Below are 27,980 nucleotides of genomic sequence, written 5' to 3'. Positions count from 1 at the left end.
GTGGGATCAATTATTCTGTATGGTGTTCAGAGGCTTAAATAGCAGCCTGCCCCTCCCTCCCTCCGTGGAGCCCCTCTTGTCCCCTTCCTCCTCCCTGGGTTCTCTCCCTCCCTCCCTCCCTTTCATTTTTAGACAGTTCGCTCACAAGCACTTCCCCTAGAGAAAGCCTCTGCCACAACCAGCAGCCCCTCCGACTCACCACAGGGACGCCCCTGCAGCCCCCTTTAGGTGAACCTGAGCCTCCACCAGCAGAATCCCTCACGCTCCACTTTCCCCTCAAAATCCTATGTCGCTCCTGGGCCACCTCTTCCAGGCAGCCTTCCAGAGACCCTCAAAGCCAATCCCTCCCTTTCCCTACCTGTTCTCCAACTAGACACCGACTCTCTTTCTCATTCTCAGTAATGCTCTGTGTTTCCACCGTTGCTTATTCTTAAACACATTCCATCTGGCCTCCTCGCCTGGAGCCCAGGTCCCTCAGGACCCGCTCTCCTTCCACTGTGTACTTCTAGGCTCTGGCCACAGACGACCTTGCCCACAATAGATGTTCGATAACCTTATGCCGCCAGATCTTTCCGATCGGAAATCTGGACATCATGAGAGAGAACCCAGTCATTCTCCCAGCAGCCCTACACCCGCCCAAGTCCCACTCGGCCACTGCTTACTAAGCTCCTCCTCCACTCACTGGGCACTCACCGCCCCAGACGCCACAGAAGAAGAACCAAGACTCAGCAGTCTGGCCTTCAGGGGCCCCACTGTTGAAGGAGAGCCAGCAAAGTCACCCCAACAAGCCGTTACACGTGGCAAGAGCTTTCAGGCCAGCTGCTCTGGGGTCGGGAGGGAGGAGGAGCCAGGGCAGGCTTCACTAATAGTAATAAAGCTCTGACGACATCAGCTTGTGTTCACTGAGCCCTCAGTTTGTGCCGAGGGCTTTACCTCCCGTAACTCTCACAGCAGCCTTGCTGGGGACCAGGCACTGCACTGTGCACCTTATATACTTCAACCCACTGAAAACCCCAGCCCTCTGAGACAGAGACTTACTTTACGACTCCCTATTTCACAGGTGAGAACGCTGAAGCCCAGAGAGGTGAATATTGCATTGGAGATCACACAGCCGGACTTAAACCAGCAGGCTAGCCCCAGAGTCTGTGCACCACGCCCACAGCCCCACTGCCTCTTGACTCGAAGCTTCCAAGCAAGGCGATGGCACGCTGAACCGAATTTATATAACCTGGACGGGCACTCACCCAGCTGGCCAAGCACCCAAGGGTGTCTCCAGTGGGCTGCTGGGCACACAGCCCCTGGCAACAGGACGCAGGGTCAGTTAGCACGATGTGGTTCCGAGACCCCTCTCAGCTGGAAGCTGCGACCTGCTCTGTTCCCGCTGCAGTCACCGTGCTCCTGTCTGAGACTGTCTACAAGGTCAACCCAGCGCGCCCCCCGCAACTGCTGCCGCTGCGACTCAGGCCCAAGAATTGGAACATCAGAAACCTGGGTATGGGCAGCCCAGCCCCAGGGCATCCTCGCCCGGCACCGACGAGGGGCCTCACCTGGGCAGCGGCACTGGCCTCCCACGTGGGCAGGCAAGAGCAGAGACTGCGGGCCCGGCCCAGGGGAGCCGGGCCAGAGAAGCCTGGCACGTTCCTCCAATGAAGCCAGTCCACAGAGGAACAGGGAACGGAGCCCCCAGAGACCCTCTGTGCCAACCTCATTCCTGCATGGAGGAGCCACTGTCCAGAGAACCTAATGGCCTGCCTGTAATGAATCATCTCATTTCTGCAAGTCCCGATCTCTGGTCCGAATTCCCCTCCCCAAGGCTGCGATGAAATGACTCCCGCCACCGGCCACTGCCCCTGAGCCCTTCCCTCCCGGGTATGCATCTTCTCACTTCGGGCAGAGAGGCCAAGCCTCTGCCCCAGACCGCGGGCTGGAGGGCAATGCCATGCTCGGGCCAGGCATTTTCACAGGTCGCCTGACCTAACTGTGAACTGAAGCCTGCAAGGTGCGCACCATGGCCTCCGGCGGACAGATGGGGCCCACGGGGTCCCCAGGGCACACAGCTTGGGACTGAGTTCGGAAAAGGAATCCGAAATATCCAACTCCACATCCCATGCTTTTCCTACACACCCGCAGTGCGTCCCAAAGAGGGACAGCCTCTGTGGAAGGGTCCCCACCCCAAAACGGTCAACCTCACCCCCACTCACAAGAGGCAACAATGGCAAATGAGTCAGTAAATTATTCTCAACACCCTCATTCACTGCCACCACCCCCATCAAGGTTATATATTTAAAATCCACACCCTAGTTTTGGGGTTTGTTTTTATTCCTTCTGCCCTCTTGTTTTCATATAAAATGTTTCAGCTTTTCTGTAACAGTATTTCCTTAATTTAAGACATAGCGACAATGACCCACTGAGGGGTCTACACAAGAGACCAAAGGACAAAATTCACATCATCAATCTGCAGACACTATGTAATTAATTATGTGCTCTGAAAACGGCAGGAGCTCGCCAAAGCCAGGCAGTGACTCTCAACATTCAAAGCCAGCTCTGCGCCGGTGTGTCAAAGGACAAATCACAGGGTCTGGTAACCTATCTAAATATCAGTTCTTTTTATTATAAGTGAGCTTTTGCAGAGTCCTTGAACCAGGAGGAGTAGCATCACCACAGAAAGCATAACCACGCGACCCCGACAGGTACACGTGGCCTGAGTTTCAGGTCAAGCTTCAAAAGTCGTCCCAGGGAAACTACAGAGATTAAAAACCTTTTTGCAAAATAAAGTTTCTTTATCTCTGTCAAAGTGCTACTTTGCAAACTGCGTGTCTGAGCATCCATCAGGCTCTCTTCCAAGTTTGCCCAACTGCCCTAGGAAGAAGTTTCCAGTCCCTAACAGCCGGCACCCCAGCCAAGCAAGCCCCATGCACCTGCACACACACAAGCACACACAGTCTTCCTCCTTTTTTATTTTAAAGTTGCCCCGTGTCTTACTCTAGCCCCTGTTACCCGACCGGTGTGGCCAGGAGTGTGATGACATACCTCTTGGGGCCCTGGAAGTGTCTGCAGGATCCTGTCTTTATTTGATTGAAAACCAGTCTTTCCACCTCCTGGGAACACCCTGTTCTAAAAGCCAGGCTAGGCGGCAAGTTCTGCCTTATCCTACACGACTCAAAGGATCCAAGCCTAGGAAGATCGTGGGGGCTTTGTCACCCGTGGTTCATCTGGTCCCATCCCCAAACCACCCTGACCCTACGACACAGACCCTGAGAAGGTAAAGGTCTGAAGTCTAAGAAAATGAACATAAAATAGTAAGTTTTAAGTTTACAATGTGACAATTTGATACATGTATATATTGTAAAATGGTCACCATAAAACATCAGTGAACATCCCCATCACTTCACATCATTACAATTGTTTATGTGATGAGAGCATTCAAGGTGGCCCCTGGGATCTGATCCCCGCCTGTATCTCCAACCCCAGCCCCCTGCGAGGTGGCCCACATCCACACACTGGTCTGGGACTTAGCTCCCCTTCCTTGTGCCCCACCATCTCAGAGGTCCCTTCCACGCTCGCCTGTCACTGCCTCCCCTGCCAGGCTGGGCCACACCTGGGATCCCACTGCCACGTTCCAGCTGTGGACACCGGGGCACATTACATAACCGCTCTGAACCTCAGTCCTCTCCTCCGTAAGACAGAAATAACTCATAGGCTATCGAGAGACTGAAATGAGGCCAAGATTTTTTTCTTTCTGCTTCATTTTAAATAAACTTAAATTTTTAAGAACAGTTAGATTTTACAGACAAACAGGAATAGAGCAGAGAGAGTTCTCATACTCCACACCAGACTTCCCCTCCCGTCATCTTGTGCAAGACGATCCATTTCATACCAGTAGTAGACCAGCAGTGACCCAATATTACGAGCTGAAATCCATACTCTATTCGGATTTTCTCAGTCTTTTCGTAATATCCATTTTCTGTGCGAGGACCCCATCTAGGACCCCCCATTACACTGAGTCATCCTGTCTCCTGTCTCCCCTCGGCTGTGGCAGTTTCTCAGGCTTTCCTGGGTTTTGGTGACCCTGCTGGTTTTGAAGAGGACTGGTCATGCATTTTGTAAAAGTCCCTCCACTGGGGTCCGTATCAGCCATGTTGAGAGCACGCACCCTTGATGAGATGTGATCAGAAACGACACCTTACCTCTGCAGTTTTCCTCCCAAAATACAGAACCCCCCGTCTCACCTTAAGAAGGTCACAAATTTTTTAAATTAAACATATGACAGATAATACACTTAAGATGGTTCAAAAATCAAAAGCTACCCAAAGACCCACAGTCAGAAGGCGCCTGTGTGCACCTTTCCCTCCCTGCCCTGTCTCCCCCTCAGCACTCGCAGGCTGCCCCTCATGTTGATTTCTAGGGCATCCTTACAGAGTTGGGGCAAATATAAACTCTTACATTCCCGCCACACACACGCACACTTTTTACACAAAAACCGGCAGGCTCAGTGTTCTGTACTTGGCTTTCTCAACATCGCCCGCGACCTGCCCGAGTCACGCACACGGCGCTTCCTCCCTCTCCTGCGTCTGGTCCACGGCGCGAGCCAGGGCCATTGCTTACTGAGCCAATATCTGACTCACGGACCTATGGGTTGCTTCCAAAGATTTGCTACCATACAAACGCTGCCATGAATAGTCATGTGCACTATCCGTTTCACACAACTCTCTTTAAGTACATCTCTAAGGAACATATCCCCACTACAGTGAGGTTGCTGGGTCAAACGGCACCTGCAGGTGCAGTCTGGATGGGGAACCCCAAAACGCCCTCCCTTGGGGCTGTACCAACTCGATTCCCGCTGGCAACGGATGCACACGGGGCTGTTTCTCACAGCTGTGTCAGCTGTCAAGTACATGACCGATGTGTGCATGGCACAATCTTATTAGGAAAAGGTGGCATTTTTAAAATTTACGTCTCCCTTTTTATGATGGGGTAAATTATCCCCTGTTGAGGTGCCACTTGAGTTTCTTCCTCTGTGAACCATCTTCAGATGCTGAAAAGCAACCTGCCGCATGCATGTGGCCGAGGGCTGGGCTCTGTGGGCGCTACACATCCCAGGGACCCGAGTCACGGGACGCAGCCTGCAGGAGCACCTAGCAAGATGGCGAGGATGAGGACCACTCCAGAGAAGCCAGAGTCACGAAAGCAGGTTTCACGTCGAGAAGGTGAGATGCAGCCGAGGCTGCCACGCTTCATCTGTTCCCCCGAGAGACTGGCAGAGGGGAAGGGGCCCCACAGGGAAAGGCTCCTAGGAGATCTGGGGAGACAGCAGACTGCGGGGTCTGTTTAGAGGGAGGGGGAGACCAAAGGCAGCACAGACGCCAACCGAGGCCTCAAAGTCACAGCAATCAAGCCACAGAACTGGGTCTCCCAGTGCAGGTGGAGGGAAATGTGAACGTCCCTTCTTTACACTCTATAAATATTTGGAGATCAGGGACTGTTTGTTTTCTTTCATGACCATTTAGTTCAGGATCTCTTACAGCTTCAACCACCTGAAGAGCCTCTACAAAGCACAGCCTTCCAGCACTGGCTCTTGGCAAAAGGTGGACGGGAAGGTGAAACTTCGACAAACAGGAATGACCTTTCCTCAAGTTCTGTCCAAGAGGGAAAACCACCGGAGCTGGAGAGATGTCACTCTCGCACGCAGCAATCTGCACCATGCCTCGGGGCTGTGCACAGGGAACTGGACGGAACATTTCATTCTGCAAATATCTCAGGTCTCCTAAGAATCCTCCCCGAGACCAGAGATACCCTGGGCCGTTCACCTGCCGATCTGATGTGTTACATATGCTCCCTCCAGCTTCCAGAGTGCGCTGCGTCACCATGTCGCTTGCATAACCTCCTCCAGTAGATGGAGGCTGGCAATGCTGAGTCATCTAAGTGTGTGCTTAGGATCAAGAGCTAGTGCTCTGAAATTTCTAGACTCAGATAAGAACTCTGTCCCACCATTCCTCTCTCTCCCTGGAGACACCTGGTTTAGGATCTCAAATGCCTCTAAACCCCCTCTTCCCCCACCCTAACCCTCTCCTCTTCACCCCAGCCAGTCCACCAAAGAGACAATCTCAGTGTCTTGGGGAGTGTCTGCTCAAAAGCCCTGAAGGTCCCTCTATTCCCTCAATACTCAAGACCACACTATTCACTCAGGCAGCTAACATATCAGTAAGCCAGCCTTACACTCCCTTTTCCAAGTTCAGTCCCCACCAGCCCTCACTCAGACCATCAGCTCCAGGGAAAGGACCAATCTCAGTACCCACATTGAAGCCTCTGCTTCAGTCCTCCAGTGCCATCCCCCCTCCCAACGCACACCCTCCATGCACTCTCTATAGCATACGAGGGGCTCAATTCCAAACCCACCATGAAGAAATCTTTTCTCACTACTGCAATCCACACCCCACACAAACAGAGTGTCTGCTAGTTCTCAGGCACTGTCACAGGCAATGAGATGCATATAAAACACAGGTTCATCCCCAGAAAGTTCAGTCTGGCAGATGAGATGGACATTCTGATGCAAGGGGACGAGAAGGGCTCTGTTCACGGTTAACACAAGTGGCTATCCTAAGTCTGGAAGTCAGGGAGGACTTCCTGGGGGAGGTGGCACCTGAGTTGCATCTTGAAGAAGCAAAGAGGCTTACAGGTTGCAGGAGGGTTGTGTGATTTATAGAAGGGAGGAGGGCTGCTGAGTTCCAAAGGACCCATGATTAGGGGAAAGGAGAGAAACAGGCCACGTGTACGGTGTGAACATGAGCACCAAAGAGCACAGACTGCTCTACATTTATTATTTCAGACCCGTCATGAAGCTGCAATTAGGACTGGCTTCCCCAGGCAGCTTTCCTATTCACAGGGGCACCAAATTCAGCTAACTAATGCAAATAGGGCCTTTTAATAATGGAGACAGGCATCAATAATGCAGAGGCCAGGAGCTCCCCAAAGGAACCACGGAGAATATCAAGACTCCTTGCCTGGGACTTAACAGCTTCCGAAGGCATGGCCCGGAGGCTGTGTTCTGGAAAGAAACGGGCTTCCTCCAGGAATTCGTACCAAGTTCCACGTGAGCACCTCTAAGTCTGCCCAGGAAAACGAGCCATCTCAACCTCATATAAAAAGCAAGCATCACTCACAGAGGGTTTGATTGATAAACGCCTGGCCTGTTACAAACCTCTTCCAACCGCATCACCAGTTTCCACCCTCACAGCAACCTGAGTGGTAGCAGGGTCCCGTCTGTGGCTTCGGCCGCCCGGGAAGCTGGGGCTGTCACCTGAGGGCTTGCTGGGGCATACGACAGCAGGTTCCAGAGAGGATTCTGACCTGGTCCTCGAGCCCTGTGATTCTTGCTGTCCACTAGTGATTTCTAGGAGTCTGGGGCTGGGCAGACTCCTGGAGGCTGCTTCGTCCAGCGCCCCTTGATATCTAGTGAAGGACCGGTGACCGAGCTGGGTCAAGATGCTGACATCCTCAGACGGATTAATCTACTGGGGGATGAACCAGGTCTCTTCTGAAGCCAAGAGGAAGGGCTCGTGCACACCAGTTACTGTGGGCCCAGCTAGGCCCTCTCAAGAAGGAAGGGACAGATGACCTTCCAGGGAGCTGGGTCTGGGACTCTGGGACTCAGAGACATGGCTTTTCCATGAAGAGCCCAGAACTGCTGTCCGGGAGTGGGGCATTAACAAATTCAGTGTGAGGTCGCATCCAAGGGCAAAACAGTTTTCCAGCTTTTATCTGAAAAACCCAAAATGGGGGAGTGGTGGGTATAGCTTAGTGGTACGGTGTGAGCTTAGCATGCACAAGGGCCTGGGTTCAATCCCCAGCATCTCCATTAAAAAAAATAAAAATGGATAAAGGTAATAGGAAAGACATAAAATTCTGAGGATGTAAACACAAACCAATCCCATACAACTTTAAAAATAATAAAAAAAAAAGAAGAATAAATAATAATAATTAATAATAAAGTAAATTATTTTAAAATAATGTAAAAGTACACTAAATGCCCTTGCAAATAAAAATGCCAGTGTGCATCTTCTTGGTCAGATGACAGGGCAGAGAAATGTTGCCGTGGTGAGGGTCTGGGGTCAAGACGCGGACTCTATACAGATCCCACTTCGGGCATGGTATCCATGCCTTTCTAATCTGACCTCCCATCAGATGGGGCCACCAGTGTCTGTCCCCACTTCCTCCTGGCCAGTGAGAGATGGGTACAGATCTAATTCCAAACTGAAAGGGAATTTACTGAGCAGGTACTATGTGCCAGGCCTCACTCCCAACAGCCTTCAATGTCAATCATCCCCATTTACAGGGGTGCAGACCAAGACTCAAGGATGTAAAACACTTGGCCACAAACCATTCCCAGGGCAAACTTTGGGGGATGAAAAAGAGGAAAAGGAGGAGTCCTGCCAGCAAAGGGTTTTGGGGTCTACTTGGCCTCAGTGGTAGAACCAGACAGAACCGTAAGTTGTCTGAGCCTCAGCCCTCCCTCCTCACTCTCTATCCCACTCGAGATGGACCCGAGACCCACGAGTGTGCCCTCCCGCCCCTGGGCATCCTGTGAGAACCAGCTGACCCAGAGGGACTCAGCTGAGATTTGGCCTGAGATGACACCAAGCAACGGCTGGCTGGGCTGGACCAGCCTCCCAGTGGGCATGGTCACTCCGGGGAGCTCAACCAGATGAACAGACCTCTGTGGGCCCAGCTCTGAGAGTGGTGGGAGTCCCCATGGCCAGGGCCATCCCGCCCAGGTGTGGCCAGCACACTGAGCACATGACCTTTGCCCCTTCAGAGTCTGTCCACCAGCATCCCACACTATTTAAGGCCTTCTGAGATCCAAACAGCATTCAGAGCTTGCCAGGGACAGTCTGTAAAAGTTTTCCACTGGAACCAAAGATTTCAGTGCTGTAACTCAAAGCATGACTTTACAATGGGATCTGATTATCAGGAGTCCCAGAATATCCTCTTTTGAGACGCACTGCTCCTTTCTCTTTCCTGTTGTTTATGGGCTGGCAGGCACACGGCACGTAGACAGGGCCAATGCATCATCCAGGCTGGTGGGAGGAGGGCCTGTTTCTTCCAGGGATCAGCTCTGGGGTCCCAGCGCTCATCCAAGGGGCCTCTATCCACACCCACCACGGAGAGAGATGCTGTCCTGATGGAAGTGTCGATGATCCTTAAGCACATCTGCTCCAGCCCTCCACAGGCTTCTCACTTCAATGACTTCACAGGGTATGGACCCCCATCCTCTCTGACATCACCTCCTCCCTGCCCTCACCTGCTCACTCCTCTCCAGTTACAGGAACCTCCTCACTCTCTGAGTTAGTCTCCTGTTGCCCTCTGCCCCCAACTCCAATCCAGGGCCCACCCTCCTCCACACGGCTCTGTGCCTACCAGCTCCGTCCTGACGTACCAGCTGTCAGCTGAGTTCAGCCAGTGAGAGGAGGCAGAAGGTGGAAGACTTAAGGGTAGGAGCTACAGGGTTCCTTCCATGTGGTAAAGCCTACTCCACTACAGCTCTGGGGCCAAGTTAGTCAACCTCTCTGTGAATCTCAGCTTCTCCATCTGTAAAATGGGGAGGGTGGTAACAGTACTTAGAATACAGGACTGTTATGAGCATGATACTAAGTTAGTTGACAGGAAGCACTTAGAATTGTGCCTGGCACATGGCAAACCCTCTGTAAATAAAAGCTGTCATTATTACTATTATCACTGGAGTCAGGTCTTGGTTTTGATTCTATATGATTTGAGCTGAGTCAGTTTATTTAATTCCATAACAGTCCCCCAAATGACAAATCTTCAAACTACCTGTCGCCAATACTTTCTGAGCACAGGCCTGCCGCTGACGTCTGTCGGCAGCCTCCCCAGACAGCTGCTTCAGAAAGGCCCACCTTCAGTCTGTACGCATGTTGTGATGCAATATATGATTATATACACGTTATACTTACAAACATATTTTAATATATAGTATAAATAGAATATATATATATGCACATATGAATAAACATATTTTTGAATTACATCTAATATCCACAACTCCACCCAAAACCAACTAAGTCAAGGAAGCAGTACCTGGACCCACGACACCTGGCAGCCCCAGGCTTGTGGATGCTGGGACCCAGTATGAATCCCGGCTCTAGGCACGTATTCCGTCCCCTGGGCTACGCTCACCCCCCTGCCTCACAGGATGACAGTGTAATAGACAAAACAGAAGTGAATAAAGGGACCATTCTGCCCCGCCCACAGGAGGGGCTCAGTCAGCATTAGTTCTCTTTTTTTCTCTAATGAAATAAAATATTTGACATGGAAAACCCAGGAAATTTCACAGGAATAATATAAAGTCATCCACACCCTCCTAAAAACAGTCAATCAAGGGAATTTTTCAAAAGTCCATTTTCCAAAAGCAATGGTTCATGAAGCTATTACGAAGCTTCTAAACTTCCCCTTAATTTCCGGTATTCAAAAAAATACGTGCTTAAATGATAAAATGTCAGTGGCAGCAGCTGAGATCCACCCGCAACATTTTTTTTTCCATTCTTTCCAGGTTGAAAGGTGTTGCCTGAAGCCCACAGTCCTTGGCCATCAAGGCCTGGGCCCAATGGACGGTGAGCCCACAGGCTCTTCTCTCTCACCTAGTGGCCCCGGCCAGATACCATCTCCTCAGTCAGCTCACCCACAGCTCTCCTGTGGGCTCCGGGTGGCAACTATGGCTGCCCCGGGGAGGCGGGCGTTTGTCAGCCGTGAAAATGGAACAAGACTCCAAAGAGCTCTGGCATTTGCCGGGCAAATGCTAACTCAGCCTCAGGAGCCCTGGCTTCTGGCCCCAAGAGTCCCATGAACTTGAGTCCAAATTCTCCAGCCTGGGGCAGGCTAGTGAAGGCTGACTGTAACCAGAACCACCAGGGTCCTCCCACCCCTCCCCCGGAGGACTTCACTGCACCACCCAGCAGGGAAGCTTTGTACAAAGGGAACAAGCCGAGGACCACCCCCACGCCCTCCCCTTTTTCATCGCAGCCTCTCTAAAGATGGTGCAGAAGTTACACGTGCAGACTCTGGAGCTGCGGTACCCAGGTTCGAATCCAGGCTCTCCTGCTTACTGTCTGGGACATTCTCTGGGTTAAGTCTTCTCCTCTGTAAAATGGAGCCTTAGCATACATAAAGCAGTGCCTGACGCACTGCCAGCACTCGGTGAGTTCCTACTATTTTAAGCAATTAGCAATTAGCATTTTTCCTACCATATCCAGCCTCTGGAACCGTCTAGTTCCGGTCAGCTCCAACAGGGACGTCCCATTTGGGCTTCAGGTGCAGTCCCTCAGAAGTTCAAACTAAACGGTTCAGCCTCGACCTAACCCTCTGCAGTCTGCTTTCAAGTATCCATTCATTTTTTCATCCATTCAAGAATATTTATTGACCACCCACTGAGCATCACACAACACAAAGAACAAGGAGGGCAAAGTCACAGCTTCTCCCCTCTAGTGGAGGAGCTGTACCAAAAACGAGAAGCAAAATAAATCAATAAAGATAATCTATAAACAACAAGGTCCTACTGTAGAGCACAGGGAACTACATGCGATACCTTGTAACGGCCTATAATGAAAAAGAATATGAAGGAATATGTGTATATGTATAAATGAATCACTATGCTGTACACCAGAAATTAACACAACATTGTAAATCGACTATACGTCAATTAAAAAAAAAAAAGATTGTTTAAAAACTGATTGGTGCCAGGTGGACAGCCACAGCATCTGGTGATTAGGGAGGTAGGGGAAGGGCCCTATTAGATGGAGCGGTCTGAGCAGGAGACAGGAGTTGAGGTGAGAAGGAAGAAACCTTCCAAAGAGCCGAGGGGAGAGTGTCCCAGGAGGAGGGACCAGCAAGTGCACACAGAACAGGACGTCAGGGGACTAACTGAAGACCAGGCTGCTCGGTGGGAGGGTGACTCACCCAGGCTGGGTGATGGGCAGGGCCAGGCGGCTCAGGGTGTCCTAAGAGTGAGGAGGTGCAAGCCTGGGGCGAGGTGAAGCAGCGACGGTGCCCGGCTCTGGGGCTCATATGTGTGGAACAGGCTGTCAGGGGCCTCAGCAGGAGCACAGGGACCTGTGAGGAAGAATCGATGTATGGGGCTCCGGACTGGGCTGGTGGCCTGGGAGGCAGAGAGGAGGGGACTCTGGGGGGAGAAGGAACTAGACTGCGCTACTCAAAATGAGATAGACAATCCTTAACTTTGACGTTATCTGTGAGCCTGAAAGAGATCCAATGCTCAGGTCCCACCCTAAAGCCCCAGGTGCGGGGTCCAGCCACCTGGGCTTCAGCAAGCCCCCGGGGGTTCTACGGTCCACTCAAGGTGGGAAAGCACTGGCCTGGAAGACTGACTAACAGTCAGTGTGTCCCCTGGGGAAAGCCTTCCTTTCCCTGGAGGGCCAGGCAAACCCCAAGCCCTGCGGCCAAGAGAATGAGATCCTCAAGGTGGTTTCTAGAACACAATTTGTCCACTGGGTCGATATCTACTTACCCCCACTGGGCCAGCCCCGGCCGGGCAGGAGGAGGTGGGAGGGCCAGGACGAGCAGGCAGAGAGGAACTGGTATTACCCAGTTAGCAGGGCTGGAGCAGAGGGCAGGCGGGCTCGAGGCACTAACCACCCCCCCACCCCCCACCCCTGGCCACTGGCCTTGCAGCCGCATTCCAGCTCTGGGAGAAGAATGCGGGCAATCCCTCAGAGTCCCGGGGCAGGGCTGTCCGGAGGTGCACGGGAGTCTGGAATGCCTGCTGGTTGACCGAAAGTGGCCAGAGGAATCTGACTGAATCCCTCACCACCCCTGGGAGTTCTAGCCCATGGATTTCCTCAGGGTCCATGGGGCCCAGGGGATTATGTGCAACTAGCAGGTAGCAGAGCCAGGCCCCAGGTGTGCAGAGGCCATAAAAAACAATTCACTTCACAGGCCTTGGGGTCAGACCTGCTCCTGCAGACTCTGAAGCATTCCATTTTCTCCCCAACCTCAGTGACACTCATCATCCCAAATGACACAGCAAGGCAGAGACCAGGGCCGGGAGTGGCCAAGAGAACAAACAGACAATCCCAGAATCCAGAATGCGACTTCTCCTCTCCGACTGCTTGGCCACCACTCTGACCGGGCCACCATCGCGCTCACCAGGAATAAAGCAATGTGGTTTCCCCAGCTCCAGGGCCACCCCATCCACAGAGCCAGCTGCCGTCACCCCATCCTGCCTCCTCCCCAACCACCAATCCAATCGCCCCTCCTTGATCGGCTTCTGCCACCTGGCCATCCTTCTGTTCTCCAAATAGCCAGACTTGCTCCCATCTTATCTGAGAAATATTTATCCAGACCTCTGATAGGTGACAATCCTAAAAATACCCAATGCTGTCACCTGCTAGAATGTTATCTGCCATAACATGCAAGGCATCTCTGCTGGGGTTGAATAGTGTCCCTCCAAAATTCATGTGCCCCCAGAACCTCAGGATGTGACCTTATCTGGAGAGGGTCTTTGCAGAGTAATTTGTCACGATGAAGTCATATTGGATTAGGGTGGGCCCTAAATCCAGTGACTGGCGTCCTTATAAGAGGAGGAGGGGCCACAGAGACACACAGAGGGAGGGGGCCATGTGAAGATGGAGGCAGAAGACACAAACTACTAGGTACAGAATAGATAAACACAAGTCCTGCTGAATAGCACAGGGAACTGTAGTCAGTGGCTTGCAGTAACCTGGAATGAAAAAGAATACATATACGTTTTATACACACACACACACACACACACACACACACATAACTGAATCACTATGCGTTACACCAGGAAATAATACATTGTAAATCAACTATACTTCAATTTAAAAAAAAGTTAAAAAAAAAAAAGATGGAGGCAGAAACTGGAGTGATGCAACCACAAGCCAAGGAACTCCAGGAATTTCTAGCAACCACCAGAAGCTAGAAGAGGCAACAGGAGATTGTTTCCTAGAGCCTTCCGAGAGAGCATGGCCCTGCCGACACCTTGATTTGGGGCTTCTAGCCTCCAGAACTGTGGGAGAATCAGTGACTGTTGTCGTAAGCCGCGCGCTTGCGGGGAGGCATTTTAAGGCAGCCCTAGGAAGCTAATGCAGCATCTTGTAAATACGCTCCCCGGTGCACGCCCCAACCCTGCAAAGGTAAAATTCTTGTTCTCACTCTCCGGATGGGAAATAGATGACCCCTGCTCCCATTCACACAGCCAGCCAGTAAGCGGCAAAGCTGAGATCCAATCCAAGTCTGACTCCATCCAGAAAACAGGTTCTTTACACGCTGGGCTGAGCAGTCACCCTCTTTTTACAGAACGAACGCAAAAAAAGGAGGCAAAGCAGCACCTGAAAGAAAGTCCTGCTGCCTAAAGGCCTCTGGCAGCTCTTCCGTCAGAAAGGATTTCTGGGAAGCTCTGGGTACCAGGCGGAGAGGGACTGGCGACCAACTGCTTCTAAGAACAAACAAAAGCCATTGCAGGCTTAATTCCAAAGTTGTAAATGGATTTTTTTATTGCTGGGACCATCCCATCTCTGATATATGTCCCATGATATGCAATCTGCAATCCTTATTTTTTTGCCCAGCACAAAGTCCTTTGCCTGAATCATTGTTATTATTATCCTTGGCTCAGATGCTAATAAGTTTACCTTCTGAACAGGCATTCTGGGCAAAAGATCCAAAACTCCTTAACTGGTTGAGGCGCAGAACTTGGAACGCGGCATCTGGCGTGTAACTATTTTTAGCAGGAAAAAAGAGCCCATCTTGTCAGACTTTCATTTCGAGCTGAGACAGACTGGCCACAAGAACATACATAAAAGGGTGGGTCTGGGAGGAAGCCCATCGTCCTCGCGCTAATTCAGGGAGCCCCGCTGAGATGAATGCAGCCATTCAGTCTCTGGGGATGGGCTGTCCTTAAGGTTCCTCTCTCCCCTCGTTTCAAGGGAAACTTGGCCTATCTGGGCTCCCAAAACCACCGCGGCGTGGTTTCACGCAAGTTTTCTAAAGCGTCTACGAAAACAGGAGTTGTTTGCGTTATCATTTAAATTGCAAAGTACATCCCTGGCAGATCACAAACACCACAATGCTGGTGCTGCCAAGCAGAAGAGAGGAGAAGCTGGCAGGCCCCGCTGTCCCAGCTGAAAATTAAAAGGTCTGTGCTTTGTGGCGGCTACTGCTTCTCCATATTACTGTTACTATTGTTGTTGTAAATAATAATGAGTCTTTCTCACCCAGAATCTTACAAGAGCCTCTCCCTCACGAAGGTCACATCCACCCTGGGCCTCTCCCTCATCTGGCCAACAAGAAACTAGACAAACAGGAAGAAGCCCTTGGCCTGAGGTCTACTTTGAGGATGGAAAGTGGAAGAGGCTGGCTCCGCCCCACGCTGCTGAAATGTGCACACGTGTCCATGGCCCAAGAGCAATGGCATTTTAGAACTGGTCTCCCCTCCTAGGAAGTGGATAATCCAAGTAGGGGAAGGTACACCGCTGCCCTGCCTGCCCCACTCTCCCTGACCATGGGATCGACAGGGCTCTTCTCAACTTCGATGGAAAACAGAAAGTGGGCCTCTAAACGCTTTCCTGTATCCTGAAAGGGTCATCAGGTAGGGAAAAGACTGCTCACCACGGAACTCAATGGCCTCAAAGACAGAACAGGTGAGCGGCCAGGCTCACAAGATGATGCCGGCTCTGGGGGAGGGAGGGAAGGGGCTTCGGGCCATGAGAAAGATCACAGACTCTCAGGAAGGAGGAAGAATTTTGGGTTTTCAGGCTTTCTGCCCCCTGCCTTCACTGACGCCCCAGAGCAAGGTGCTCCTTCAGGGCTCAACGCAAATCACCCCAAAGATGTGTGGTCGAGGGGAAGGGGGTGTGGGGAACCCACCCTCTGTGCCAGGAAGAAAGGGGGAAAGAAACTTTTCCAGGGAGCTGCCAGCTCCATGCATGGGGCCTGAGGGAGCAGCTCAACTCTGTCCTGCGAGCACAGCGGCCCTGAAATTCTTGGAACAGGGCTTGGGTCAAAGGAGGACAAGGAACACGCTGCACAGACTCTTCCTTCTGCCCTGGGAGGCGCCTGGGCCAGGAAGAGGGCCGGGGATGGGGCTGGGGAGGAGGAAGCCAGGGCCTGCAGCCTCGGGCATGCTCGGCAGGGCCACCCCAGAGGGTGGGACAATGGGTGGTCTCCTGCCTGGCGGCCTGGGGGTGGGGGTATCCAGCACTCAGGCTGGGATTCTGGAAGGCACAAAGGAAGGCCAGCAAAGCGGTGGGAGACCATCGTGACTGGAAGTCCTCCGGCCTAGGGGTCAGGGGACGTGGGCTCGGACAGACAGCTGAAAAACAGCTTCCTGGAAACTCCTAGGGCTTCTCAGTAATGCATCAGGAAGCAGGTGGCATTTGGAGACCTTTCACTACTCGGTGGATTTTTTACAACCTGTTTCTGATTGACTGAAGGACTAATACAAGCACGTGGTAAGAACTTCCAACAAGACGGAAAGGGTCACAGAGCCAGAGCTGCAACCTCCTCCTGTCAGCCGAGAGTCTCCTTAGAGGCAGCACTGTTACCATTTTTTTTGGTGCATCTTCCTGATCGAGTCCAAGAGCATGTGTGGGTCTGCGTGTGACACATTTTCTCCAACACATGAATGGGAACACGAGGAAATTCCTGAAGAACGACTCGCCATCTAGAGCCTGACTTTGTCATCTGCCAAATGACCAACCTGGATGGGTCCTTCCTGACTTTACAGAGTCCAAACGATGAACCCGCCTGCCACGAGCCATGGGCAACCCGCTTGAGAAGCTAACCTGCAGGCTGCTCTGACTCCACACTGGGGCGCTCTCAAGTCTGCTGGAGTGCACTAGCGAGTAACTAGTAACTAGTAAACTAATCTTTTCTGAGCAATCCCCAGGGCCAGGCGCCAGGCCCAGCAACTTACGGGTACCATCTCATCCAACCTTCACCACCACCTCAAGAGGTAAGGACTGGGGTTATTAATCCCATTGGGGGGGGAGAGGATCTAAAGTCCAGGAAGCAAAACAACTTGCCCAAAGTCACGTAGCTGGGAGGTACCCAGGATGTAAACGTTCTTGTCTCCTGCTCCTTGTCTGGGGGACACACACATAACAGGGGGATATCACACGGGTGTTTATCCCCAGCGAGGTCGGCTGGCGACGAGGAACACGCAGCCAGCCCCTGTGTGACAGGCAGAACCTGAGCACCTTGCTTCCAAGGCTCGTGCCTTGGATTTCCACTGAAGCATCCTGAAAACGCACTGCGGCCGTGCCCCTCTTAGCAGTCTCTCCTTTCACCCTCCAGCAGCCCTGAAGCAGGCATCATAATCTACCCTTCACCCAGGTGAACACAAGGCTGATGGGAGCCGAGTGACCTTCCACAGTTCTCTTAGGTGAGACTGACGGTGATTGGGCCTCAGGCTCGGGCGAGAATTCCTTCCACTCAGTCAAGGCAAACCTCGAGGCATAACCTTCACGGCAGTCCCACAAGGCAGCTCCCGTTTCCCAAACAGCAAAGCGCGGTGTTTAAGGGAAATAAGAAGCAGTGACAAACACAAAAGAGCAATCTCCTTCCCCTCAACAGGATCCACGCCTCCCTCAGAAAGCCAGCTTAGCGGGTGGGTTCAGCTCTGTGGTAGAGCGTGCACTTCTAGCATGCGCCAGGTCCCGGGTTCAATCTCCAGTCCCTCCATTCACAAATAAACAAACTTCCCCCAAAACAAAATAAGCAAACAAAAATAATAATAATAAAAAAAGAAACCCAACTTACAAGAAAGCAACTCCACGAAGAGGAAATGTGCGACATCGTTTCGCGGCTGCCATTTGGCAAAACCAAGTGAAAAAGCGACTCATTATGTATGAAGAGCCTTAAAAACGTCTAGCACCTTTGACCTCATCATTCTACTTTCAGAAATCTATCCCAAAGAAATCCAAAAAGGCAGAAATAAGTTTATTCGCCCATGTGCACACATATCTATACACACGTCTACAGAGGCACACGCAAGCACACATCTCAGCACTAGTTATGAGCAAAAAGGACAGGAAATATGCTTATCACTCAAAATTACAGGTAAAATTGGGAAAATGCCAAACCATCACTGCAACAGGATGTTACAACGTCATGTTGCATGAAAAATGATACTTAAAAGCCTGCTTCTAACATCACGTGGGAATACTTCTATTACATTAAGAGAAAAATCCAATAAAAGTGTCAACATTAGGGGAGCTCACATTTAAAAGAAATAACATAAAGAAAAAAAAGAAAGGAATCGCAGCAAGATGTCTGAACTTTATTTTCTTCCTTGTACTCTTAACATTTCCCAATTTTTCTATAAGGAAAGTCATCTCTAGGAAAATAAGCATTAGTCGAAAGAAATGATGACTTGTGCTCCTGGATAAAACGGGCAACAGGTGTAATTTGAAACCAAGAGAAGGACGCACTGCGTCTTGTTTTCCTTTTCAGATTCTGCTCCGAACAAATTACACGATCCTACGAAACAAGGGGGCCAATTTAGAGATTGTTGGGGGATCCAGTAAAAAGTGTCTCAAGCCCAGAAGAGCCATGGCAAGCAAAGAAGGGAAATTCACGGAACCCCCGACATCGTGGCAGGTCCACAGTCACCAGAATGTTGGGGGGCAGGGGCTGGGGGGAGGCAGTTCCCAAGGAAGTGACCTGAGAAACTGGACGGTGGGGCTCGATGGAGCCAGCTGAGAGTTCAAACAGCAGTTACTCCCAGGATAGAGCCAAGTAGTTCAAGAGGAGGAGGCAACTGGAAACCCCAGGACAGAGAGTGGTCCAGACAGGACACGGGATCACCCACTGCCTGGATGTACATAATCACGCCAACACTGCTCACCAGTGTTTCAACTTTCAGAATTAATCCTGCAGATAAAGCACAGAAGGCTGAATTATGGATGTCTACACCGCACAACTCGGAAGGCCGCTGTCTGTGTCAGTCTAGCTTGGTGCTGTCTGCTAGATATATAATGCAAGACACATACACAATGTGAAGTTTTCCCGTGGTCACGTTAATAAATAACAAAAAGAGGCAAAGTTCATTTTAATAATTATTTTGACTTAACCTAGCACGTCTAAATCTTATCACTTCAACGTGTACTCAACAGGAACAATTATCAAAGACAGTTTACATGCTCTGTTTTGTACTAAGACTTAGAAATCTGGTGCACACTTAACACTGACAGCACATTTCAGCTCGGACTCCTCCACATTTCAAGTGCTGGATCACCACGCACTGGCTACTAGACCGGACAGCACTGGTCCAGCGATAGCCTGAACGAGCCCCAGCCTCTCCGGCCTCCATATTTCTATGTTAAAAACAGGGATGGACTTCATCTCCGTCTCCTTTCATTGTCAGACACAGTTCACCGGCCTTTCATTGATTCTATGAGTTAACATGTACACGGCCCCTTTCGGATGGCACCAAACAACAATGCTTCCTCCAGTTCTTAAAAAGTGCTGCCAGCTGAAAGCTTCGGAAACAAGAGGCTCAGGGTGGTCGTCTGCTCAGCCCAAAGTCACACAGCCAGCAGGAACCAGAACTCAGGCCTCCTGCCTACAAATCCAGTTCACTTATCTTCACTTACTACTTGCCACCCTAGCAAATTCCCCTCCAGGGAAATACTATCTCTCCCCTGAGGATCAGAGGCACATCACTGAAATTTAATGAGCCATTCTGTTCGGCAACTTTTAAGGAGATCCCATCCGGCACCCTTCTCTGCTTCCTGGGCAGCGGAACATCTGGAAATTTAAACCACTCAACAGCTGGAAGACATTCTCATCCTTAAAAAGCATAATTTATTACTCCAACAATGAAAACCAGACTGTCAGTCTGGTGGGTGGGGAAAGGGGCGTTGGGGCGGTGCGACTCAGTTTCTTGGCTGGGAGGGAACGTGTCTGCCTCCGGACTTACTAGAGCAAATGGAATGAAGGAGTCTGCTGCTAATCTTCTCTTACTGATTAAGCCCCAAGCACAGAAGCATCCCTTCCCCCAGGGAGGGTGGCCTGAGGGTCATCTGTGTTCTGATCCCACCTCTGCCACGTCAGCTCACCTTGGGGGACCTCCCTGACAGCTCTGTGCGCTCCTGTGGGCCAGGCGGTGGGTGCCCTGAATAAACTCCTCTCAAGTGCCCCAAGCTCCTCCTCGTCCGTCTTACGTCTTGATCAGATCAACTCCCCCTGAGGGAGAGGCGGCCTCCGGCAGGAAGGCATACCAGTTAGGCACACGGGTCCTAAAAGCAGTCGGCCTGGCTTCGCATCTGGGCTCCGGCCCTGCTACTTATTAGCTGTTACCTTGGACACTTGCTTACCTTTCTGCCTCGGTTTTCCCATCTGTAAAATGGGCAAATTAATACAGCTAGCACAGACTGTCGTAAGGATTAAATGCACAGATCAGACACAGAGGCAGAGAGCTCAGAACAGAGGTGAGTCCACGGGCAGAGCTACTTCAGGTGTGAGCAAACGTGAGTTTGCAGATGAGGATGTCAAGGAAAGAAGCCATTAGCATCATTTTGCAGAGACAGGGCTCAAGCGTGGGCCCCTGGACTCCAAAGCTAGACATTTAACAAAGGAAGCAACACGCATTAATGGGCTCATCAAACAGCAAAGCGCTCAACACTTTCACTCACTCAGCTCACATTTCCTGGCCCCTGGTGGCTACAGGCCCATCAACCACATGTCCACTCAGGGCTCCTAGGCCGGCTGGATACTTACAACCAGTGCTTATTGAGCTCCTACTGCATACCGGTTCTGGGGAGAAGCCGTTCGTGTCCAAAATCTCATTCAGTGCTCACAACAAAGTATCTACTCGGTACTAATTATTGTCTAATTTTACAGATGAGGAAACTGAGACTCAAGAAGGTAACTTCCCCGAGGAGATCTGAGACTTCTGAAGGTGCAGGCAGACATCAAACTGATGCCGTGTAAGTGAGAAACTGCACTCTTATCCGCCACGCTGTGCCTCCGTGCTCCTCCTGCAGGGGAGCAGTTATCCGTGGCTTTGGGCGGTCTCAGCTACCAAGTATCAGAATGATTCAAAAAGCCAGGCAGAGCACCCAGCTGTCAAAAGCCCAGCCTCTGGGCCTAAGCCATAAAGGAATGAATAAGTCTCGCTGATGAAATGGGTCCCTCTCCAGGAAGAGGGACCTGCCTGCCGTCCTCCCATAATCTGGGCCCGCAGGCTGGAATCCAGGACAGCGGCAGCACAGCCACGACGTGGCTGTATTTTCCACGTGGAGGCATCCAGGCCTGGCGGGAGCCCATTCTATTCCGCTGCAATCGGTTTATCTGTTTCAGAAAGGCTTATCCTGGCTGGGGTATGTTGGCTGAGGGCCCTCGTAAACACACCTCCACTGGAGGAGGGGCCCTGCCTTCCTACATTCCATACAGAAGAGCTTGGGAAGTGTGAATGGGAAGAGGGGGGACATCCCGCCTGGGCAGGTCAAGGTGACCTGGCAGAGAGCAGGGATCCAGCTGGACTCTGAACCTGCCTGGAATCCTTGGCCCACGTGGAGGCGAAAGTAAACTGGACCAGGGCTGTTTCCCGAGTCCCCTCCCACCGCTGCCACTGAGCACCCTTCTCTGAGTCACTGCCCTTCTTCTGGGCAGCAGTGTCTATCCCAGCATCGGTCTGGGGGGGGTATAAGAGATCCTTAAACGCCCACAGGGAACAAAGCCAACTGCAGTGAGCGCTCAGTGATAGTGTTTGTTATCACCCCACCCGCTGACCCTCAGGTGAGTTCATCTCATGGCCTGCACTATCTCACAATGATGCAACACTTTTATCCTCAGTTTCCAGCTGAAGAAACAGGAAGGGAGAAGTTAAGTTCCCTGCACAGTAAACTAAGTAACAGAATGAATCAAAGGCAAAAGTGAATCTGCGGCCCCCCCACCGCCGCCCCGATTCCAGGAACTGTGCTCTTCAACATCACACCAACAGCATTTCTTTTCAGATTATCATTGATGGTCAGCAGTCCTTGGCCAAAGACGGCCCTTCTGATGTTGAGAGTCTATGACCACAGGAAAACCCAAAGCAGCCTTGGGTCCTACCACCCTAGCCGGAAACCCTGGCACATGTAACCAGGCGGACAAGAATGCTCGCAGCAGCTCTGTTTGTGTTGGGGGAAAAGAATCTCAAAGGAAAAAAATTTTGCCAACGACTCACATGTTGGAGAACGGATCAATAGACTGTGGTCGGGACCGGTGTTCTGTCACTTCTGGCTGGATGGCCCTGGCTAAGTGCGGCCCAGTTGTCTGCACCTCGCACCAAAAGCTCAGGCAACAAGAGAAAAAATAAATGGTCGGATTCGATCAAAATTAAAAACCCCTGTGCATCAGAGGACACTTAAGAGAGTGAAAAGACAACTCACAGAATGCAAGAAATACTTGAAAATCATCTGCCTGATAAGGGATTCACATCCAGAAAATATAAAGAACTCCTACAACTCAACAGCGACAAAAACATTTCTCCAAAGAAGAGCTACAAGGGACCAATACGCAGATGAAACGGTGCTCAGCATCACTTAGCCATTAGGGAAAAGTAAATCAAAACCACTATGAGATGTCACTTACATACTTATTAGGATGGCTATTCTAAAACTAAACACAAAAACAGAAACAGAAACAAAAAAACAAAAAATATAACAAGTATGGGTGAGGATGTGGAGATCTGGGGACCCGTGTGCTCAGCTGTAGGAATGGGAGATGGCGCAGCTGCTGTGGAAACCAGTGTGCACTTTCCTGTCTGTCAAATGGAGATCAGAATCCCCACCTCACAGGTCTGTTGTCCGACAAAGATGCAAAGATTGTTTTCATTCATTCACTCAACAAACGAACCTCAGCCTGGACAATGGGGAACACAGAAGACAATAAAGTGAACAAAAATCCCCTGAAGCCTTTTTTTCTGTTGGGGGTTATGGACCGCAGGCAAGAGAGATGACTCAGACTGGACCTTAGACTCCAGTGAGTGCTAAGCAGGGAAACAAAACAGCTCGGAGGACAGGGACACGTTTTGCTGGGTGAGCGACCCTGAATGGGGAGAAACTTCACTGGGAAAGTGACGATGGGAGAGGGGCAGTCTGCCAGAGGTCTCAGAGCTGGGCCGGGTCACAGTGCAGGTGTGGCTCCGTCCAGAGGGACACAAGAACCTACCAGAGGGTTCTGAACGAGACTTACGTGATCTGACCTAGGTTTTAGCCAGACAATTCTGCTGCTTGCAGAACTTAATGAACCACGGAGAGCCACACCCAAGATCATGTATCATGACCTGACTTCCCCAAGGAAGCACAGATGGACTTTGCAAGATTAAAAAAAATGACGCAAGTCAGGTGCACACTGTGACGTCACGGAGGAAGTGACACTGGGCATGAAGCTGTTCTGTGCGTGTGCTCACTCCATCCTCTTAACCACCCTAGGACAGCAGGGCTTTATTCTCATTTTACAGATGAAGAAACCGAGGCACAGAGATCTGAAGACCATGCAGCTATTTAGTGGCAACGCCAAGGTTCCAACCAGACAGTCTGAGGTCAGAGTTTGAGGCGACACAAGCACTCACGCTGTCTGAAGCCTATGGGCCGCTTACAATAATGACCAGAGCAAGAGAGGAGAGTGCTGGTCAGTTTCCCTCCCCATTCGAGCTTCTCTGTCATTCTGCTCACCAGCAGCTTCCCAAGCCCCCTCCTCTTCACCACCACCAATTTCTGTGTATACTTAAAATGGGTTAATGACACCAAAATAAATAAGTCAATGAAACCTGTCAGCCCTCTCGCTGTGACTCACATCAGCAGGGACAGCTGCAGCTTATTTTCCCCTTTTCTCTCTCAATCTCCATCCAGAGATTGTCTAAATTTAGCACCAGAGATGTGGGGCAATAATAGCTAAAATTTGCAGCCACAGTCAAAACTGTCCCGCCCTTTGGAGGTGTGAAGACGGGGGATAGAAATAAAGAGAAACTTCATCTGGGGAAAAGGATTCATATTTATACTTCCTGAGTATCTGGAGTTAATAGATTGGTTAATGGATTGGTTCCAAACCCAGTCTGTGCACTCTGACCCGGGCTCTGACCTATCTTTTAATAGCTGTGTGAACTTGGGCAAATCAGTTAACTGCTCTGAGCCTCAGTTTGTCCCATCTAAAAAATGGGGCTGATAATGGTTCCTATCCCATAAGGTAGTGCTGAGGAGTCCATGGGGTGATGGAAGGGAAGCCCTTGGCACTGTGCCCATCGCATAGTAGGCTCTCACGGGACGCTGGCTGTTGTTAGTAACCCCAGTATTACTTTACTACAAATCCTTCTATCAGCCAGAGGCAGGCAGGAAATAGCAACCCCATTCAGAGGTAAGAAAAGAGACCACGGCCCTTCTTTAACTGGCAAAGCCACCTCCTTCTGCCACCCACCAACTCTGTCCATTACCCCATCTCAAGGCTCACCTCCTCCAGAAGAAGCCTCCCAGACCAGCCAGACCTCAGTCATCCTATCCACGTAGATCCATCTAAGGCACCTGCCATCTGAAGCCATCCCATGTCATCAGCTGCTTCATAGCCTGAGTGCCTGTCCATCTCTGAGAACCGAACCCCACCCCTGGTGTTGTCACCATGTGCAAAAGGACACATTGAAGTTCCTGCACTGGACTCAGGGGGTGGGGGTGGTTCTCACAGGGATCCCCAAGTGTAGCAGCAAGCCTGAGCACAGTCCCAGTGAGCGACACACAGCAAATCCTGGATGATTCAATGTCACTGTTTCACTGTGATTTTTACATATAAGCTCGTAATTATTATCTATATGAATATCGCAAAGTTCTTAACAATGGCACAGAGTCGGGGCTTAATCTCTCTATGACGCCCTTTTATTGTAGCTACTGATCACGCTGAACAAACAGCACGACGCTGCACTGTAACTGCAGTAATGCCGCGTCCTCGTTGTCAGTGGCTTCGTTCTCATTCTGCATCTCCCAAAAGCAAGCATGAATCTTTCAGACTGTAAAATGCACAGTTCTTTTTCTCTTTCCCCAGGGCTTTGCTCTCTCCAGTTCCAGGCACATCTTAAGCTCCTACAGTTCGCAACTGAATGCTTACTGAATTCTGCCTCCACAACATAAGGAAAGACAAGATAGGAAACACTGCACAGAATGGGGTGGGGCTTTGATTCCTCATCGTAGCTGATTGTTTCAGCAATTTTGCCAGGATGGCTCACTGGAAATGAAGAAAAATCTCAAAAGCACGCATATTCCCTTGATGGAAACCAGCAAAGGCTCCCTAACTTGGAGGGCAAAAGTCAGTGAGCCGGCCAGAAACCACCATAGCTGAATAACAGCTGACCAGCACCTTAGGAGTCTAGCAGGATACAAAAGGTCTAGCTATCCCCTCTCCGAAATAAAAAAAAGGCCAACATGTGTTGAGGGGATAGAGAAGGAAGGGGAAAAGGAAGAGAGCTGTTAACAATCTAGGAAATGATGACTTTTCTAGAAACACAGCCTATCACAAAAGGATGGTTGGGACTGAAGAAGTAATTCAGATTAACATTATCTGCAAACAGTTCTAAGGGGGGAAATGTTAATACCGTGTATGCGGGGAGGTGCTCTGTAGGCAGCATTCTAGTCAACAAGGATTTAAGCAGGGAGTGCCCACTGAGACAGGCCAGCTCCCTGATGGGTGCTGCGGGCACAGAAAACGCATGCCGTGTCCAGAGGGGCTTGTGCAAAGGGAGAGGGAAGACCATGAGCAGGGCTTGCAAACTGCTGGCCCGGGGGCCACATCTGGTCCAGTCGTGCGTGCCTCGTTTGACCTGTGCGTGTTCCTTAAAAACCTGAATTGAAACACCTGAAAACAAGGAGAATTCACATTAAAAAAAAAAATGATACCTGGCTTCTCTTTCAAAAGTAGGTCTTGCAACACTGAATCTACTTTCTGGCATGAGGGAAACTGGGAAGGTGGGGAGGGGGAGCGGGAATCAAAGAGGAGCCGCCCCCTCAGGAGAGGGGGGCTGGTTAGGGTTAGCATTAGGTTAGCGGGGACTGGTGGCTGGCCACTCCGCACGCTGTCGACTGTATTCTATCGGGCCCACTGGCTACATTTATATAATCTGCTCATCTTCCTAAGCAGCTGAGTTTGCAAGCCTTGACAGGAAACCAAGCTGCAACTCAATACAGTGGTGCTTGGAGGGGATGAAGGAATGCTTCCTGGAGGAGGTGACCCCTAGGCTGAATCATAAAGCATCAGCAGGAGTTAGTTAGGAGTGGGAGCAGGGTAAGAAATTGCAACCTGTCCATTTCCCCAGCCATCTGCTTCTCTCCCTGGGTGAGCCGTGAACATTAGAAGTGAATCTGCAGGGGGGAAGGTATAGCTCAGTGGTAGAGTACCTGCTTAGTATGCCCAAGGTCCTGGGTTCAATCCCCAGGACCACCATTAAAAGGAGAAAAAAAGTGAATCCGCAGGCACCCATCCTCTAGAAGAATCACATCATTCCAATCCTTCAACACTATTCAAACCCCATTCGTCAGCTGCCTCTGACCAGACAAGCCTTCCTTCTGATCCAAGCAGAGGCATCCAACTGGCAGAAAGCACTTGGCCTTGAGGATTTCACTCAGCCTTGAGGGTCTACGAGGGCTGGGTCCTTAGGCCAGATCCACCATTCAAGTCACTTAGCAGTTCAGTCAATACTCACTGAGGGCCTATTACGGAGCAGGTACTCGAACTAATAATGGGAAGCCATTAAAAGCTTTTAAGTCCTTGAGTTTCAAGATCTAGTTTGCCTTTTTAAAAGCCAGGAGGAGGCAGGAGTGGGAGCAGGGAACAGCTGGGACCCGTGCCGGAGCTCTCAGGAGGGCGTTCTGGTGCCATAGATGTCAGGTCTTCCTGCTGGACCAAAGGACAGAGAGCGCCGCGATCCCGGGTCAGGGGCGTCAGCAACTGCCCGGGTATGAAGTGTGAAAACCGAACACTGCCGTCTAAGCCGTGGCTGCCAAGACGGCGTCCACTCGTTACCATCTCTGAAATGGTGGTCTCCCCTCTCTAGCACCCCTTGCTTCTTTAAAAAGCCCTTTGCTTTTTTTTCCTTTGTAATGCAGAAAGTATGTGGGGAATGCCTCTAATTGAGGAAGCATGTAAGGACCGACCTGGGAAATGACAAGGAAGAGATTCCGCCAGTGGCCAACCTCGGGGCATGGGGAGCGGACAGCAGGGACCCAAGCTCAGAGCAAAGGCCAGGGGGCAGCCTCCAAAGCTCCCTCCCCTTCCATTTCCAGAGCACTCTTCCGGGAGGCCACCTCCTCCCAAGTGACCTGTGGGGACGGCAGCCCTGCGAGGCTGATGAGGGGGAGGTGATGACATTTAGAAGCACAGCCTGAGGGAGAAGCCCCAAGTACCCCGCTGGAGGTGTCCTCTGAGTGTAAACCTGGCCAGGACAGTCTGACCTTCGCCTCAGAGGTTTCTCTTGGACCAAATGCAATTGTCTCTTTTGTAAAAAGCAGTGCATGAGTCTTTCTGTTTTGTAGAGACTGGGACCTTGTGCTGTACACCAGAGACTGACACACTGTAACTGACAGTACTCCAATAAAAAATTTTTTAAAAAAGCAAAGCATAGCAAGGAGAGGAGTGATCTTTTCGAAATCTCTAAGTGGGAAGACTGGCTAAGCGATCCCAGGGCTGCCTCTGGCCCCGGGTGGATGAATCACTACCTGAGTGCGACTATGGGGCAAACACGTCAGGATAAATGCCGGAAGGGACCTCTGTTCCTCCAGCGGCTCTCCGGGGACTTTCCACACTGCAGGCCTTTTCTTTCTTCTCTTTCCTTTTGAAAAACAGGAAAAGCCAAGAATCCAACAGGAGGGTAAGTGACATGCTCTCAGTGACATGAACTAGAATGTTCTTCGGCGGCGCCAGGCCCAGGACACACATGTGCACAGATCTCTCTAAAATGCCACTCTAAT

At 50.9% G+C, this 27,980-nt stretch overlaps 1 long non-coding RNA gene across 1 annotated transcript; it reads left to right on the top strand.

The window, feature by feature from the left end:
- The first annotated feature begins 15,703 nt into the window (after window positions 1-15,703).
- Window positions 15,704-24,956, top strand: LOC123613560 (uncharacterized). Its single transcript, XR_006720926.2, has 3 exons — window positions 15,704-17,002; window positions 20,893-20,978; window positions 21,847-24,956. It is a non-coding gene; the product is annotated as an uncharacterized LOC123613560 (long non-coding RNA).
- Window positions 24,957-27,980: the final 3,024 nt, after the last annotated feature.

This window comes from Camelus bactrianus, chromosome 25, assembly GCF_048773025.1.
Source record: "Camelus bactrianus isolate YW-2024 breed Bactrian camel chromosome 25, ASM4877302v1, whole genome shotgun sequence".
NCBI classification, from domain to species: domain Eukaryota; kingdom Metazoa; phylum Chordata; class Mammalia; order Artiodactyla; family Camelidae; genus Camelus; species Camelus bactrianus.
The sequence above is the reverse complement of the archived record's forward strand: the minus strand, read 5'-3'. Positions and strand labels throughout refer to the sequence as shown.